Below are 17,008 nucleotides of genomic sequence, written 5' to 3' on the forward strand. Positions count from 1 at the left end.
ACCATAAACGTGTGGCTTAAAAAAAGGGGGGGGGGAAGAAGAAAAGAAAAGAAAGGAAAAAACTGTCAAAGACATGTATTCGAAGAGAGTAATTGAGGGACCTCTAGTGGAAAAAATATGGAATCGATACATTCTAAATCTCAGGTCACGATAAAAGCAAACAAGCAACGTTTCTAACAAAACTAATATTTTTGGAAACCTTCAGTACACTACACAAGTCTAAAAGTCTTTACATGAAATCATTTCTATAATCCTCTTAAAAATCCTATGAGACAGGTAATAATGTTGCCTGCATTTCGAAGATGCAGAAATGGAGGCACAGAGAAGTTAAGTAACCTGCCAAAGGCTGCATGACAAGTAAGTCTTTACATAAACTGTCATGTAATAAACAAAATTCTCCATAGGATATATGGCACGTGGCACATACATGATATCTATATAACAGAAGATATAAAATTAAGTCACATGAAGAAAACACAGACAAATCCCTTATGAACCTACAAACAAATGCTGTGTGTGTCTAATCTATAACCACAAATGCAACGACAACATGAAATCACGGAACTTAGACACTGAGAACAGGTTGGTGATCGACAGAGGTGGAGGTGGGTGTTAGTGAAATGGGTAAAGGTGGTCAAATGCACAAAATTCCAGTTATAAAATAAATGAGTCCTGGGGATGGAATGTACAGCATGGTGACTCAGGTTAATAATAATATATTATATGTTTGAAACTTGCCAAGAGAATAGATCTTCAAAATTCTTATCACAAAAAAATTGCAACTACGCATGGTGATAAGTGTAACTAGGCATATTGCGATAATCATTTCACAGCAGGTGCAACATCCTTGTCAGTCGCCTACCCCAACCTTTTCCCTCAAGGTATAATATCATCTTGAATAGTTTCATTTTGTTCCTGAAAGGTCAGGTACCCAATTCTAGGATTCTGTCTTTAAGAACTGTTACTTCGAATTCACTGGCCTCATTATCACACATTTACACATGCTAACTGTGTATCTGCTCAGCTATGTGTTTCAGTGATTACCAATTTGTTCAACAACCCTGAGCCCTCTGGGGCACTGACTTTTTCGCTACTTTCATCCACTATCCTGGTGTCTTGTCATTCCTCTTTTCTAGGTTAAATTCTGATTCATCACGTCAACCACTCTCTCACACATATTTTGCTCGCCTTTGCTCCCATCATGTATGAAGGCAAAACTCAACTCCTAGATTCACCACCCTAATAAATTCTTCAGATTAAGACAGGAAGGCGCTTAACTAGATATGTTTATGTTCCCATAATTTCCCGATCATCAACCTTAAAGTTCCACAACACTGCCGAATGACCCAACAACATGATCTTGTCCAGCCCAGTCTCCCTGGGTGACTTTTTTTCCTGCTTTTCTCCAAGCACATCCACCAACTCCAGCTCTCTCTCTCAACAGATAATCTTTCATTTTACTTCACACAGAGATTCAAAGGCATTGTATGTGAAATCATGTGAGATAGCTATCACTTCTCGGTGCGTGCGTGCGTGCATGTGTGTGTGTGTGTGTGTGTATAATTGAAAAAAAAGGGGAAAAAATCCCTTTTGTATCTTCCAAAAACAAACCCATCCCTCTCTCAAATCGTCCAATCTTGTCAGGTATCTTTCATAATCATTTATTCTCTTTCTTGCCTTTGTCTTCAACCTAGCCTTTTAAAAAGTTTACTCCTTCAATATTTCAACAATAAAAATGGCTCAAATATTTTCTAGTCTAAATTAAATATGTAGTTGTCTACACCACGTACATGCTTCCCATGTCCTGCTTACCCCTTAACCCATGCTAATCTCATTTCTGTCCTCACCTTTCCACCAAAGCAGCTTTTGCTAACATTACCAGTGAAGTCCATGCCCCACCCTTGCTGGACTTCTCGGCAGCATCTGAGACCATTCGCTATCCCCTCCATCTTGAAATATCCTGTCAATGTTTTATCACAACACTGAGTTTTTCTTCAACCTCTCTGGCATCTCATCTCATCCTTTGCCTGTTCTTCCTATTCTATGTATCTTTTTTTCTAATTTAATTTTATTATGTTATGTTAATCACCATACATTACATCATTAGTTTTTGATGTAGTGTTCCATGATTCATTGTTTGCGTATAACACCCAGTGCTCCACGCAGTACATGCCCTCTTTAATACCCATCACCAGGCTAACCCATCCCCCCACCCCCTCCCCTCTAGAACCCTCAGTTTGTATCTCAGAGTCCATAGTCTCTCATGGTTCGTCTCCCCCTCTGATTCCCCCCCTTTCATCTTTCTAAGACTGTTGAATCACAGACCTGTACCTCTGAAACAAATAATACATTATATGTTAAAAAAAAGAAGATATTCTATGTATCTTCAGTCCTGGGGTTCTTTAAGGCTCTGCTTGAAGCCCCCTATTCTTTTCTTCACAATTTTCCTGATCTAGATCATCAATTCCTAAGATCCCAATTAAGAGCTATACATGACATCTCCCAATTCTTTACCTCTCCTTTACATCTTACAAGACACATATATTCAACTCCTTTCTGGATATCTTCTTATGGATATCTCATAGCACTCAAGTTTAATTTTCAAAAATTAAAATTAAGACCCATCATATTTCTTCAGAAATCCTATGTCCCCTCCTGTGTCTAATATTTCACAGAATACTAATATCATCCACTAAATGAGCCAAAGCAAAAACCTGAATTGCATTTACACTTTTTCCTCTTTAAATCCCCATGTGCAATCGATTATACTGATCTAATTCTTTTGGAATCAGAATTAAAAATCTTCAGCATAGCTAACAAGGTGTCCACAGTCTGGTCTTGTTACCTCTTCAGTCTTCCTGTTACACTCCAGGAATGTTTGCCAGAAAAAGAAGTCCTGCTTTTTCTAAAAATGTGTGTGTTAAAAGCAATTTCCATATAAGAAATATGGTAAATTCCTCTACCACTTTATTTCCAGGGTTACAACTATAGTATTTAGTTATTTCTTCAAATTTTGACTTAAGCATCTGTTGAGATTCACACTTCTTCTCTGCAGATGAACAGAAATGAGGCCAGAGATATTGGAAACCCATGTGATGAAGAGAAACGAGACCACCGTGACTCCCTGCAGGTGAGCTATCATACTGCAAGGTATTCAAAGCGGTACCAGAGGCCGTGAGGGCCACGCCTCGATGCTGCACTTCTCTGAACAACCGTCACTGTAGATGAATAAAGTCTAAATGGATAAGGTGTGCCGTTCTAAAAACAGGTAAGCTACCACATGCTCCTCAGTGCCAAAGTCTCCTGACTCTGAGACTGTGCACTTATTTCCTTCTTGACTTTAGAACAAGTGTCCCCATCCCTCTTCCTATCTCCAAGCAATGCTAGGTTCTACTTATCATTCAGGTCTCAACTAAGCCCCCTTTCATTCAACTGAAATATTACTCCCCCGGGAACAGTCTTTCTGATCTATGTTAGAAAATTCTATTTCCAAATCGTATTTCCTCTTTTCTGAAATTCATCGTATTTGCCACCACCTGTTTACTGCTTATTTTCTCTGCTAGACTGCAGTCTCTACAAAGGCAAAGATCATGTTAGTTTTGTTCTTCCTGCTTTTGTTGTTGTTGTTATTGTTGTTTCAAAAATGCTTTCAATATCTGCCCAACAGTGGCACTTAAAAAGTACTCAGTGACTATCTCCGGAACTGAATGTTGTTATTGAGTCAAGACAAGAAGAATAGTCTCATTTTCTCTGAGAATACATTTGAAATCTTTAGATATCTGTTACTAAATAAATAAAGGAAAATAAACCCATGCAAAGTGGCAGCCAATAATATGCCAAACCAGGAAAGTGCTAAAGGCATTTCCACTTAAGATAAAAAGAAGATCATGGTTATCAAAACATTTGTATTAACATTGCTCAAGAAGTTTTATCCAGAGAAATAAGGCTGTTTACTTTTGCCCACCCCCTTTGTCTCGGTTGAGGTGAAAATTCTTCCAGAAAACGTTTTCTCAACTCCAAGACCGGGTCTTATTATTCATATCCACAGAACCATGTACTTATGTCCTATGAAAGCACATGTAATTTATTGTCTATATTTGCCTACCTTCTATCTGTCTTGAGTGTAAAGACAATTTCATAGTCATAGTTTTATATTTTGATTCTAGTTTAATTTCTATAAACACTTAAGTTTTGTTGAATAGATAAATAATGTTTAAATCATTGCACACAAGTCCCTGTTTGATATGGGACCTGTGTCCTTCTTCTGCCATATCTCTCCCTACCCACCTCCATTTTCCCTTCTATTTACTCTATATTCCTTTAAAGTACAGCTTAATTAATAAGTGGCTAAAATAATAAATGAGTGAGTGAAATAAAACACACACACACACACACGGAAATCTTAGGCAAAGTTTACCCAAAGTCACATTGTTGTTACTTATTAAGAACCTGCATTTTAGAGTCAAGATTCAGATTTGCATTTGATCAGTGCCTGTTTTTTCGTCATACCAAACAAGTTATATGATCTCTCCAAAATGCCTGTTTCGTCATAGAATTTTGGTGGGCATTACATGAGTAAAGTCCTCAGCTCAGTGTTAAGCTCTCAAAAGATAGTGACTATTATGTAATGTCATTATTATTACAAACACTTGTAAATATACACAGATGCCAGGAACCCACACAGTAACAGAAAATTTCAAATCACACAGAAAACACAGAGTTTGAGTCTGCTCCTCCAGATCCAAGCTCTCAGACCATGTGGTCTGCGCTATTGAATTGTGTCCTGAAGAAAGTTCCAGTCCTATTCATTCCCATTTGCCCCATTTGTCCATCCTCATGCCAACCCTTGAGACTCTTTAAAATCTGGCCCCCAGGCCTGCAGACTCTATTTCATGGGGAATACTGGCCTGAGCCCACCCTTGTCTTTTCTTAGCATCTCTTTGCCCTCCTCTTGGGTCCTCTGTCTGTCCTTCAGTTAGCTGCCCCAGGATCCTGAGCTCTGCCCTTGGTTTCCCCAACACTCACCAAACCTAGGCCCTTGGTGAGGACCGAAGATACACAGAAATGGCACCCTCAAGCAACCAGTCCTTTTATTTCTCTTCCTGGACTTTAGTGAGGGCACTCAAAACTTGTGGGCCCCTGAGAGACCAGAACCACAAACCCAATTAGTGGCTGTGGCCTGCACAGGAAGCACTTCCCAGGGGTCTAGCTCCTGAGGCTCTGAGGTCCCAAGGCTGGGGTGGACTGAGTCCCTGCAGACTCCTGTCTTCTAGAACAGGCAGTACCCTGAGTGGGCAGAGTCCCCTGGGGCTTACAAAATGGCAAGTGCACTCTCCACCACTGCTAAAGCCATTAGCAGTGAAAGCTGTGTGTGTGTGTGTGTGTGTGCGCGCGCGCGCATGTGTGAGAGAGGGAGAGAGAGACAGAGACATAGAGAGAAATTGCATGTCTCTGTGGGTTATTGCATTTATGTCATAAATAATCATTTGTGTAACTTTACATAATGGTGATTTTAGTATGAAAACGCAAATAGACCTATGAAAGGAGGGGTACAGGTTCTTCTCTCTGATTCAAGACTAGAAAGGGAATGCCTGGCTATCACGAATCAGTCCTATTGATCAAACACTTGAACTGTCATGTAAAACTCCTTACACACATGCTTGCCAGCCCCAGCAATTGAGACTTGAAGATATTTTTAGAACACGTTCCTCCTTTGTCTCCACTCTTTAGTCCCTTGTCACCTCTGCTATTGAACCCTCGTTGATCTGAAGATCTCAGTTCCTTCCCACCAATCCATCCTCGCCTCTCAAGCCATAATCATCTTCCTAAAATAGAAATATGACCATCATTTTTGCAGAGTTTATAAAGCCTTTTGTATAAATAAATATACACATACAATATCTAGCAATTTCAGGCCCTTGACTTCCTCTGCAGTATCACCTCCTGCCACTTGTCCTCCAAACACCCTAAATTCCAGACGAATCTATTTGGAGCTCCAAATACACATTATAATTTTGCAAGCATCATCCCTGTGCACATGGTATTCCTTCTTTCTAGAATAGCCTTCCTATCCTTTTCTGTCTAAGCTTAAAACCTAGAATCACCTATTTGGAAAGTTACCCCTTATAACCCCTTGACTTTACCCCTGCCTTAGCATTAATCACATTATATTGCAATTATCTGTTTAGCTCTCTGTTTCTGCTTCTAGAAGGCAAGTTTCTGGATGATAAGGACCTTATTCCCAATGTTTGCCATTAGATTTCTATGGTTGTTCACAAAGCAGGCATTCGACTATGTTCTCAATTACTGGTAGTAAAATTGATGTTATTAGCATGTATTTGTATAGCATTTATTTTATAGCATTTTATAAAGTTACTATTATAATACCAATTAGAAAACAGTTTTACGTTGCATCTGGAAAAAGCCTGAAATGCATACCTGTATATTTACAAACCTAATTACCCACTTCTTCACACACTGTTTATGGTCATTGTCTTCCGGAAGTTATAGCATAATATAGAAAAGAAAAGAAATAGTTCTCATTGCTGAATCTTAAACAGTTTATCAGTTACAGTGCTATCACAAACTCAGATTAAAACAGCATATTTTTATGGAAGTGTACATTACATGAAAACCTCTCTTTTTTTAAAGAGTTATTTGTTTATTTGAGAGAGAGAGCATGAGCAGGGGGAGGGGCAAAGAGAGAGGGAGAGAATCCTCAAGGATACTTCCCACTGAGCCTGGAGCCTGATGCAAGGCTTGATCCCACGACCCTGAGATCATGAGCTGAGCTGGAATCAAGAGATGGACCCTCAACTGACTAGGTGCCTAAAACCTCTTTTTTATTGTAACATTTCCATAGTCTTCTCTCAGTTCAAACACCTACCCCATCCCAGTTCCTTTTTCAGGAAAATTTATGTCCTATGACAAGCATGATTGGTAGGGAGGAAAATAAAGAACTGTGGCATCTAATTGCTGCCCTTGATTTCCTTTTGTCTTTGGGGAGGAGACTGTCACGTTTTACATAAATGTTTCATTTATTCATATAACATATTTTGGGAAACAGTTGTTATTCTGAGTAGAATCAATGGTGTCAGATACAGTATGGGTACTGTGATATATATGTGCAGCCTAGGGCATTTTAATGCTGATAGCCTGGTGGATATAGGGGATCCCACAGAGAGATGACAAAACATCACAAAGGTAAAGAATTCAGGTGATTATAAATATAAACAAGTATGGAGGTTTCAAAATATGTTCACAAATTTTATGATACTCTTGTCTTCAAGGGATAGAGCTTAATTCTCCTCCAACTGAGTATGGGTTGGACTCAGTGATTCATCTCTAAAAAACAGCATTTGGTGGATGCATGCTTTCTGAGACTAGCCCATAAAAGGCATTGAGGATTCCTCTTTGCTCTCTCTCTCCTGAATTGCCCACTCTGGGCGAAGCCAGCCTTCATGCCATGAGGATACTCAAACAGCCTGTGTGGGGAGGAGCTGAAACCTCTTTGCTAACAAACAGCACTACGTAGTGATCATCTTGGAACCAGTTGCTCCAGCTCCTGCCAAGCTTTCAGATGCCTGCAACCCCAATAACTTGTGAACTGCAACCAGTAAGAGACTCAAAACAAAACCTTCTAGGAGGCCAGTCCTGAAGTCTTGACACACAGAGCCTGTGATAATCAATGTTTATTGTTAAGTTAATTTTGGGGGTAACTTGTTACACAGCATAGATAGCTGATAGGAAAAGGAACAGAGATTATCCTATCTAGTCCTACCTATGGATAAGGAACTGAAGGTCAAGGCAAAGTAACTGCAGTTCCTAGCCACTTGGGCCACTTAAAGATAATCCACTATAATTCCCCTTTGAAATTACTTCAACAAGGGAGGCCACCTGCACCTGTGAAATACAGTAAGCACCAGGTATGATATCTGTCAAAGGATTTCAAGATCACTTTTTTCACACAACAAGCATTTATTAAGATAAGAATAATATGTCAGGCCCAGAAACCAGGCATTATGCTAGACCCTGGATATTCAGAAATAAATATCAGTATTCTACTAGAGAACATAACCTGCTAAGGTCAACAGGCTTGTAAAATGAAATTTCAATACAGATTGAGAGTCCCAGGAAACCCAAAGGTGTCCATGGAAACTGAGTGGAGGAATCACAGCACAGCCTAGGGACCAGAAAAGATCTTGAGAAACAAATTAACTTACTATGAGTCTCAAGATGAAAAAAGGTTAAAGATCAGCAGAAAAAACACATGTCAGGCCAAGAGACCAGCATGGGCAAAAGATTAGAGGTGGCGGGGGGGGGGATACGATGTATTCTGGGACACAGGTGTCACTTAGCAGACCCAGGTACATTTTCTGAAGTTCTCAGAAATGAAACTGGCCTGGTGGGCAGGCCACCCCTCATTCCTTCCTGCATGCATACATTCAATCGTTCAATGCAGATATACTGAGCACGTGCTAGGAGCAAGGCACTTTCCTAGGCACCAGGACCACAGTGAAAAACAAAACAGATGCAATGCCTTTCCTCATGGAGTATTCAGTCCATTGAGGAAGAATATATTATTCAAATAATCAACAGATTATATGTGTAAAAATAATCACTACCTTTGATAAATGTGATGAAAATCTATAAGATGTTATAAAAGTAAATAATAGAGATCTTTGGTCAGACCTGGGGAAGGTGAAAAAAGATTCTGTGAGAAAAAATGTTTTAAAGAGGATATCAATTTTAACTAAAAGCTAATAAAAAAGATACTATTTATTGGGTTCTTGCTATGTGTCAATTATAGGACCAAACCCTTTAGAAACATCAAATGTAGCCCTTCCTCCCTCCCATTATGGTAGATGCCCTTATTGTTTCCATATTAAAGATATGAAAAATGATACATAGGAAGTTTATCCAGTTGTTCATCTGCTGAGTGGAGAATTTTCTACCTTAGATAGTCTGGCTCCTGAACCCTACTTCACATTACACTACATTATCTCCAGTAGGCTAAAGGAAAAAGGGAGAACATTCCAGATACAGAGAAAAGTATATGCAAAGACAATTAGGCAAGAAGGAGGAAGATGTGAATATAAGCTCCTTAGAAGCAAGTATTTTGTTTTCATTTGGGCTCATATACTTAAAAAAAACAAATAGGAGTATAACAAGTTATGGGCAATAGAAGCCTTTTTTTTGTAAGTGAATAGCCTGTTCAAGGAACCATATTGAAAGATGACATTCAACTTAGCGGTGCGTTCCCTGGCCCAGTTTCCCATTCTCCTGTACGCATTCATCCAACCACCGTTTGTTGGTGGAGTCTACCGGACAGCATAGAGGAGGGAGTAAGGTTTGTGGCCAAACACTGACTGCTGGCTGCAATTTACTAACTCCAGCAGTCCTGTTGTTTGAATTAAGAAATGTATTTAAACATCAAGTCTCCAGTCCTCATGTGGGCTTGGACATCTTACCAGCTCACAAGTTTTAAGGATTGATCTGTAAGGCTATATGTAAGGCACTTTGCACATTGTTTGGGACATCGCATGACAATCATTTTTAAATGTTTTATTTTATTCTAGTAACTGTGTGACAGAGGCTGTGGACGCAGCTATGGCCAAGGCATTTTTTTACTGTCCTAGGGAGATCACAGATTCATGGGGAAGTAGGCAGTTCCAGGACAGAGTGATAAGATCTAAGATCTTAAAAGGCACAAGGAGCTGTGAGGAACCAGAGGAGGGTGCTGCACTGAATTAGGGGAGAGGGCAGGATGGTTATTTTATGTTAGAGCTGTGTTTGAAGGAAAAATAGGCAAACCATGGGATTAGAAACATGCTAGTCAGAGAGAACATTGTTTCAAATGTGAAAAAGCAAATGAGAACATGGTGAGAGTGGAGGGACACCAGGGAGGTGGGCGAGGCTTAGAGGGAACCAGGAAATCAGAAGAGTTTGTGGGTTGCGGGGGGCAGGAACTTGTTCCTTATGCTTTGGAACGTGGATCTTATTTTAAAGGCTAAAGGATGAAGGGGCTTATAGAAGGTTTTTCTTGGGAGTAAGACAGAACAAAATTGACATATTGGAAAGTCCACTGTGGCTGTCATAAGGACTTGCTGCTGGAACGGGGAAGATATATTTGGAATGAAGCTTTAGAGTCAGCAAAATTAATTAATTTCACTGTAGCCCAGGCAGAGATGATGAGGAATGAGGCTGGCTGAGAGGACGCAAGAATGAATTAAATAATGTTCCCTCCAGAGCTGGGACTAGGAGGTGCCCAGGTTACAAAATTTAAGGAGGCACTCCCTCTCAGGGATTTAAGTGAGCACTTAAGACCCTGAGAGGGAGTGCCTCCTTAAATTGTGTCCCTGAGGCGTCTCTATGGGGTTCAGTACATGGACAATCAAAGTATTATTGCCAGTTCATCAGGAAAGGAGGTAAGTATTTTCTTGACTCATTTGTCCCTGTCTGCAGTTTAGGGGGAGACAAGAGAGGCACCAAGTCCCAGAGGTCACTCCCTTGGGATTTTCCAGGAGCGCTAAATGATCCTGGGCTTATTCTGCCTTCTGTGCAGTGGGAGTCTCCCTTCTGTTGAGGGAATGGATGGAGGTGCCTGGGCTAGCTTGCACAGATAACAGGTGAACTTGGACACAGACATGTAGCAGTTACTGTAATCACCTACATTTCAAGAAGCCATTCCTTTGTCTGTGGACTGGCCACGTGAGTAAGAGGTAAAAGATGTAATTTTTTTAGATTGTATTTTTTTGACCATCCTTTCCCATGATTTTCATTCTCTGGATCTGCATTTCCCCTCTCCTCTCCCTGCAGCAATTTCTCCCTACCTCTAGGCTCAGCCTTCTTGTGCTCTTTCCAAGAATAATGACCACTCCTGTACCTTGCTCTGTGAGCCTCCCACAGTGACACTTTACAGCTACAATGATCTCATTCTAGTTGGTTACTCACAGGAGAGCGCATGATGAGAACACTAGTAGTCCATCGCTGAATGAGACAGACTCTTTTTTTTTTAATTTAAATTCAGGTAATTAACATATAGTGTATTATTAGTTTTAGAAGTAGAGTTCAGTGATTAATCAGTTGCATATAACACCCAGAGCTCATTACATCATGTGCCCTCCTTAATGTCCGTCACCCAGTTACCCCCTCCCCCATCCCCTCCCCTCCAGTAACCCTCAGTTTTTTCCTATGATTAAGAGTTTCTTACAGTTTTGTCTCCTTCTCTGATTTCGTTTTATTTCTTCCTCCCTTCCTCTATGATCCTCTGTTTTGTTTCTTAAATTCCACATGAGTGAAATCATATGATAATTGTCTTTCTCTGATTGACTTATTTCACTTAGCATGATACCCTCCAGTTCCATCCATGTCATTGCAAATGGCAAGATTTCATTTTTTGATAGCTGAGTAGTATTCCATTGTATATTTTTACCACATCTTCTTTATCCATTCATCTGTCGATGGACATCTTGGCTCTTTCCATAGTTTGGTTATTGTGGACATTGCTGTTATAAACATTGGGGTGCATGTGCCTCTTCGGATCTCTAAATTTGTATCTTTGGGGTAAACACCTAGTAGTGCAATTGGTGGGTCATAGGATAGCTCTATTTTCAACTTTTTGAGGAACCTCCATGCTGTTTTCCAGAGTGGCTGCACCAGCTTGCATTCCCACCCACAGTGTAGGAGGGTTCCCCTTTCCCCGCATCCTTGCCAACATCTGTCATTTCCTGACTTGTTAATTTTAACCATTCTGACTGGTGTGAGGTGGTATCTCGTTGTGGTTTTGATTTGTGTTTTCCTGATGCCGAGTGATGTTGAACATTTTTTCATGTATCTGTTGGCCATTTGTATGTCTTCTTTAGAGAAATGACTGCTCTGAAAAAGGTTCTTTTTTTTTTTTAAGATTTTATTTATTTGTTTGACAGAGAGAGACAGCAAGAGAGGGAACACAAGCAGGGGGAGTGGGAGAGGGAGAAGCAGTCTTCCCACTGAGCAGGGAATCCCGATGCAGGGTTCGATCCCAGGACTCTGAAATCATAACCTAAGGCAAAGGTAAATGCTTAACGACTGAGCTACATAGGCGCCCCTAAACAGGCTCTTAATAGAGTCCATTTCAAGACAGTGTTCTGATCTTTTAACCCAGGTGGGACTCCAGATCTGAACTGTGCCTGAATGGGTGGTCTGGGGAAAGGACGCTCTTGATAAGATCAAGGAAATCATGGATTCTATGGGTCCTTCTCAAATATTTTCCTCTGTGGGTGTGAAACCCTGACTTTGAGTTCTTGGTTGCCTGTCTATGAAGTCTGGGCTCATGCACACAGCTTCTTCCACGTTAAAAGCTTGAGACACCACATGATAGGTCATTTTGTCCAGCTAGTTAATCTCTGTATAAGTAAGGAGAATGCTCTGGTTTTTAACCTTAAATACTAGGAAAATATCTTAATATCAAGTCAAAAACAAATGTATTGTGTATTGTTTTATACACACCTCTTTTGTTGGTAAATGTAATTCCCTATTCTTTGCCATGCAAATTTATGGCACCGATGAATATTTTAATTGGTGGTAGTCAATACCAGACTTCCCAGTTGGTTTTATTTTTTTTAACTATTTTTTTATTATGTTATGTTAATCACCATACATTACATCATTAGTTTTTGGTGTAGTGTTCCATGATTCATTGTTTGCGTATAACACCTGGTGCTCCATGCAGTACGTGCCCTCCTTAATACACATCACTAGGCTAACCCATCCCCCCACCCCCTCCCCTCTAGAACCCTCAGTTTGTTTCTCAGAGTCCATAGTCTCTTATGGTTCGGCACCCCCTCTGATTCCCCCCCTTCATTTTTCCCTTCCTGCTATCTTCTTTTTTTTTTTAACATATAATGTATTATTTGTTTCAGAGGTACAGATCTGTGATTCAACAGTCTTGCACAATTCACAGCGCTCACCATAGCACATACCCTCCCCAATGTCTATCACCCAGCCACCCCATCCCTCCCACCCCCCACCACTCCAGCAACCCTCAGTTTGTTTCCTGTGATTAAGAATTCCTCATATCAGTGAGGTCATATGATACATGTCTTTTTCTGATTGACTTACTTCGCTCAGCATAATACCCTCCAGTTCCACCCACGTCGTTGCAAATGGCAAGCTTTCGTTCCTTTTGATGGCTGCATAATATTCCATTGTATTATATATACCACATCTTCTTTATCCAGTTTATTTTAAACAGTCAAAGAGCAACTATAGATGGGTTCTTTGTCTGGAGCTAGTCCAACAGAGTTAGATTAGAAGGGATATTGGGTAAATTCCTTGAAAGGTGGAAGACATAAATCAAATAACTTCTAATAAAAGCTTGCATTTTTAGCACTCCCTTTAATAACAACAAAACAACTTCATCAAATTATTGTCATATATTTGGCAATAGTAAAATAGTTTCATATTTTTCCATATAATAGAAAAATAGAAACTATCAAGACAAAACAAAAATAAAATAAAATCTCCTATTAGTTTACTATGCAGATATAACAATTATTTCCATGTTTTATCCATCAGAAAGCCTATCTATGCAAATATTTATGTGCCAGTGATTTGTTCAATAATGACACCCAGCATAAGCATTTTGTAACCTTTTTAAAAATTCAATAAAAAATGGCAACTTATTAAATGTCATTTATTTTTAAAATAAAATGAATTAAGCTATCTTTGTATATAAGTTGATCTTTTCTGATACAGAATAACAAGGTTTTTCTGTTAGTAAGGAAATTACGTTTTTTTTCAATGAAGGCTTAACTTTCTTTTAATGAAGATTTTAGTCTATTTAAAATGATGGCAGGATGGGGTGCCTGGGTGGCTCACTTGGTTAAGCCTCTGACTCTTGATTGCAGCTCAGGTCATGATATCAGGGTCCTGAGATCGAACCCAAAGTTGGCTCCACACTGGGCATGGAGTCGGCTTGAGATTCTCTTTCTCCCTCTGCCTCTGCCCTTACTCTCCCCTCTCAAAAAAAAAAAAAAAAAAAAAAAATCTTAAAATGATGGCAGGGTTGGAAATTTTATTTTGATTTTCTTTAAGGAGTATAGTATCCATTATATGTTACCTTTTCAGTGATGAAACCCATTTAGCACAAGGTGGAGGGTTTCACAAATATCTCTGGGAGGGGGGATTTGAGGAAAGTCAACTGTATTATGTTTCCGGAAGGATAGAATTTTCTTGTTTACTAATTTTATTCAAACTCAGTGCTTGTACCCATATGAAATAAACATTGAAGGAATTAAAAACCAACAAAGAAAGAAATTATGAAATCTATTTTTAAAGGAATTCAAATAAGAAGTGGTTTGTATCAGTATCCAATTACATCTCTGATTTACATTTTTAACTTCCTCAAGTTACTTATTTACGATTATGCTTCTTTAAAGTAATGAAGTTGGAAAAAAAGTAATGAAGTTGAGATGTGTTAATAAAGAAAACTCTGAGATAGGGAAACTATATTTTTGAATAATCTAAGTAAACTTTCGTGTATAGAGTCTCAATCTGAGTGAGGTGTTCTATAACCAGCTCCACCCATTCTCAAGCAGCTGTATCCCCACCTATGATAATGGCTGTTCATAAGTCACTAAAATCTTTCACTATTGAAACTTCAAAACAAAGCGTACCTATAATCAATGGGTAATAATTAATTAAACAGAGAACACCTGTATTGGCACGATGGTTCTATAAGCTACACCTTGATATGTGGGATTTCTAACTTATAGGTTTTGAACTTTTCCCTTTGATGCACATGTGGATATCTCTATACTCATTGTAGGTGATCAATAGGTGTTTAGTTGATCAAAAGATCAATAGTTGATTAGGTAAATATATGTACCAGATAACAGGATTGTTGCTTAACTAGTTCAATTAAAAAAAAAAACTTTTTGTTTTTATTTGGTTTTTAATATGCTTTACAAAAATTTATAATTTTCTTCCCTGTTTTAAAATATTTAGTCAGAGAATACAATTTATTATTACAGGTTTTAAAATTTCCTATTTACTTATCATTTTAAATTTATGACCATTGCGTGAGAAAAGAGTACCAGCCTCAGGATTTTCCTCAGAAGCATCTTTGTGAAATTCTTTGATCCCACTTTGAATGTTTGGAATCTTTCTCCTCACTGTAGAATACTGCACACATTTAGGTCCATATTACCACCTCTGAGTAGGAGGGAACTTCCTAACCGAGATTTAACATAGCAGATGTCTGAGTCCTTTTATCATGCTAGTTGATTGTGACAGGCTAGCTCTCAAACTTTCTCTCTCCTTACAAGTAAGTGGTGAAAATTCCATACCATAATTCAGGAATCGTTCATCCCAACGATTCCACTGTCAATTATGATATGTTTATCCTCATTGGCATCCGTGGCCTGAAGGAGCCGCACATGTGGATCTCTATCCCCTTCTGCCTGATGTACCTGGGGGCTGTGTCAGGAAATGTTACCCTGATCCTCGTGGTGGCAGTGGAACGCAGTCTTCATGAACCCATGTACCTCTTCTCCATGTTGGCTTTTGGGGATCTGATGCTATCCACATCCACAGTACCCAAAGCCCTGAGCATCTTCTGGTTTGATGATGTGGACATCTCTTTTGGTGGTTGTGTAACCTATCTCTTCTTTATGCATTTTGCCTTTGTAGTGGCGTCAGGCATTCTCTTGGCCATGGCTTTTGATCGTTATATGGCCGTCAGCTACCCACTGACACATACCACCATTCTTAGCCATGGTGTCATCAGCAGAATAGGGGGTGTTGTAGCACTCAGGAGTTTTGCAACTGTTTTCCCCATTATCTTCCTAGTGAAGCCTCTGCCCTTCTGCCAGACAAACAACGTTGCCCACACATTTTGTGATCACTTGGGGCTGGCAAAGCTGGCTTGTGCTGATATCACCATCAACATTTGGTATGGAATCTCTGTGCCATTACTCAGTGTTATACTAGATATGGTGACAATCGTCAGCTCCTATGGGCTCATTCTCTGGGCAGTCTTCAGAAGGCTGCTATCGCATGATGCGTGAATGAAATCCCTTAGCACATGTAGTTCCCATATTTGTGTCATCCTCATGTTCTACCTTCCAGGGAGTTTTACTGTCATTGCTCAGCGCTTCGGTCAAAAAATCCCCAAACACGTCCACATCCTGTTAGCCAATCTCTATGTTCTTGTTCCCCCCATGATGAACCCAATTATCTATGGAGTAAAGACCAAACAGATTCGTGACTGAGGGGCCCTTAAGTGTTTTATTCGAAAAGGAAATGTTGCTGAGGATAACTGACTCTTGTGGTTTTTTAGAGGCGAGGAAGAAGGGTCCTATTAGAAAAGAGGACAGATAAGTTGTCATTTAGGATAGGCTCTACTTGCTGTGAAATTAGTCTTTTTTCATTCAATAGAGATGACCCAAATTATATGTGTCCCTTATTTCAAAGGTAAAGACATTCTTGAAAACCCATGTTTATAGGCATAAAGTTATTATTTTAAATGTTTATAGGGTTCTTCAGTATTTAATAACAACATATTTCTATTTCTACCAAACAAAAATAAGATTTATAGAACACTTCTCCATGTACTATTTAGATTTTTAGATCTCTATGTGTCCTCCCCAACAGCTATATTGAATACAGATTACAGTTCACACCAAAATTGTGCATAAATAAGGGAAATGTGGAGGTTCTCCCTTCTAGCTCACTTTATTCACAGAACACCTTCACAATCTTGTAACACAAATGGGAATATTTGATGATAGTAGATCGCACAAGTGCACAAATGAAATGATATTTACTGTTGTAAGTGTGTAATTTGGGAGAAAAAAAAGACAAGACAATTAGGTGTTTGGAAACACAAACTGGTTGGATGCTGCGTGTCCTGTGCTACCCTCCTAATTTGAGCTTGAGCAACCCTCTGTTTAGACTCCTTAACATCTATCTCACAGGGTTGTGGTATGAGGATCCAAAGAGAAATTGTATTCAAGATCACTTTAGA

The 17,008-nt window shown here is 39.4% G+C and overlaps 1 pseudogene; it reads left to right on the forward strand.

Moving 5' to 3' along the window:
* The first annotated feature begins 550 nt into the window (after window positions 1-550).
* On the forward strand, window positions 551-16,253 carry LOC113913649 (annotated as a pseudogene).
* Window positions 16,254-17,008: the final 755 nt, after the last annotated feature.

The sequence above is a fragment of the Zalophus californianus genome, chromosome 11 (genome assembly GCF_009762305.2).
Source record: "Zalophus californianus isolate mZalCal1 chromosome 11, mZalCal1.pri.v2, whole genome shotgun sequence".
In the NCBI taxonomy this organism is placed as follows: Eukaryota; Metazoa; Chordata; class Mammalia; order Carnivora; family Otariidae; genus Zalophus; species Zalophus californianus.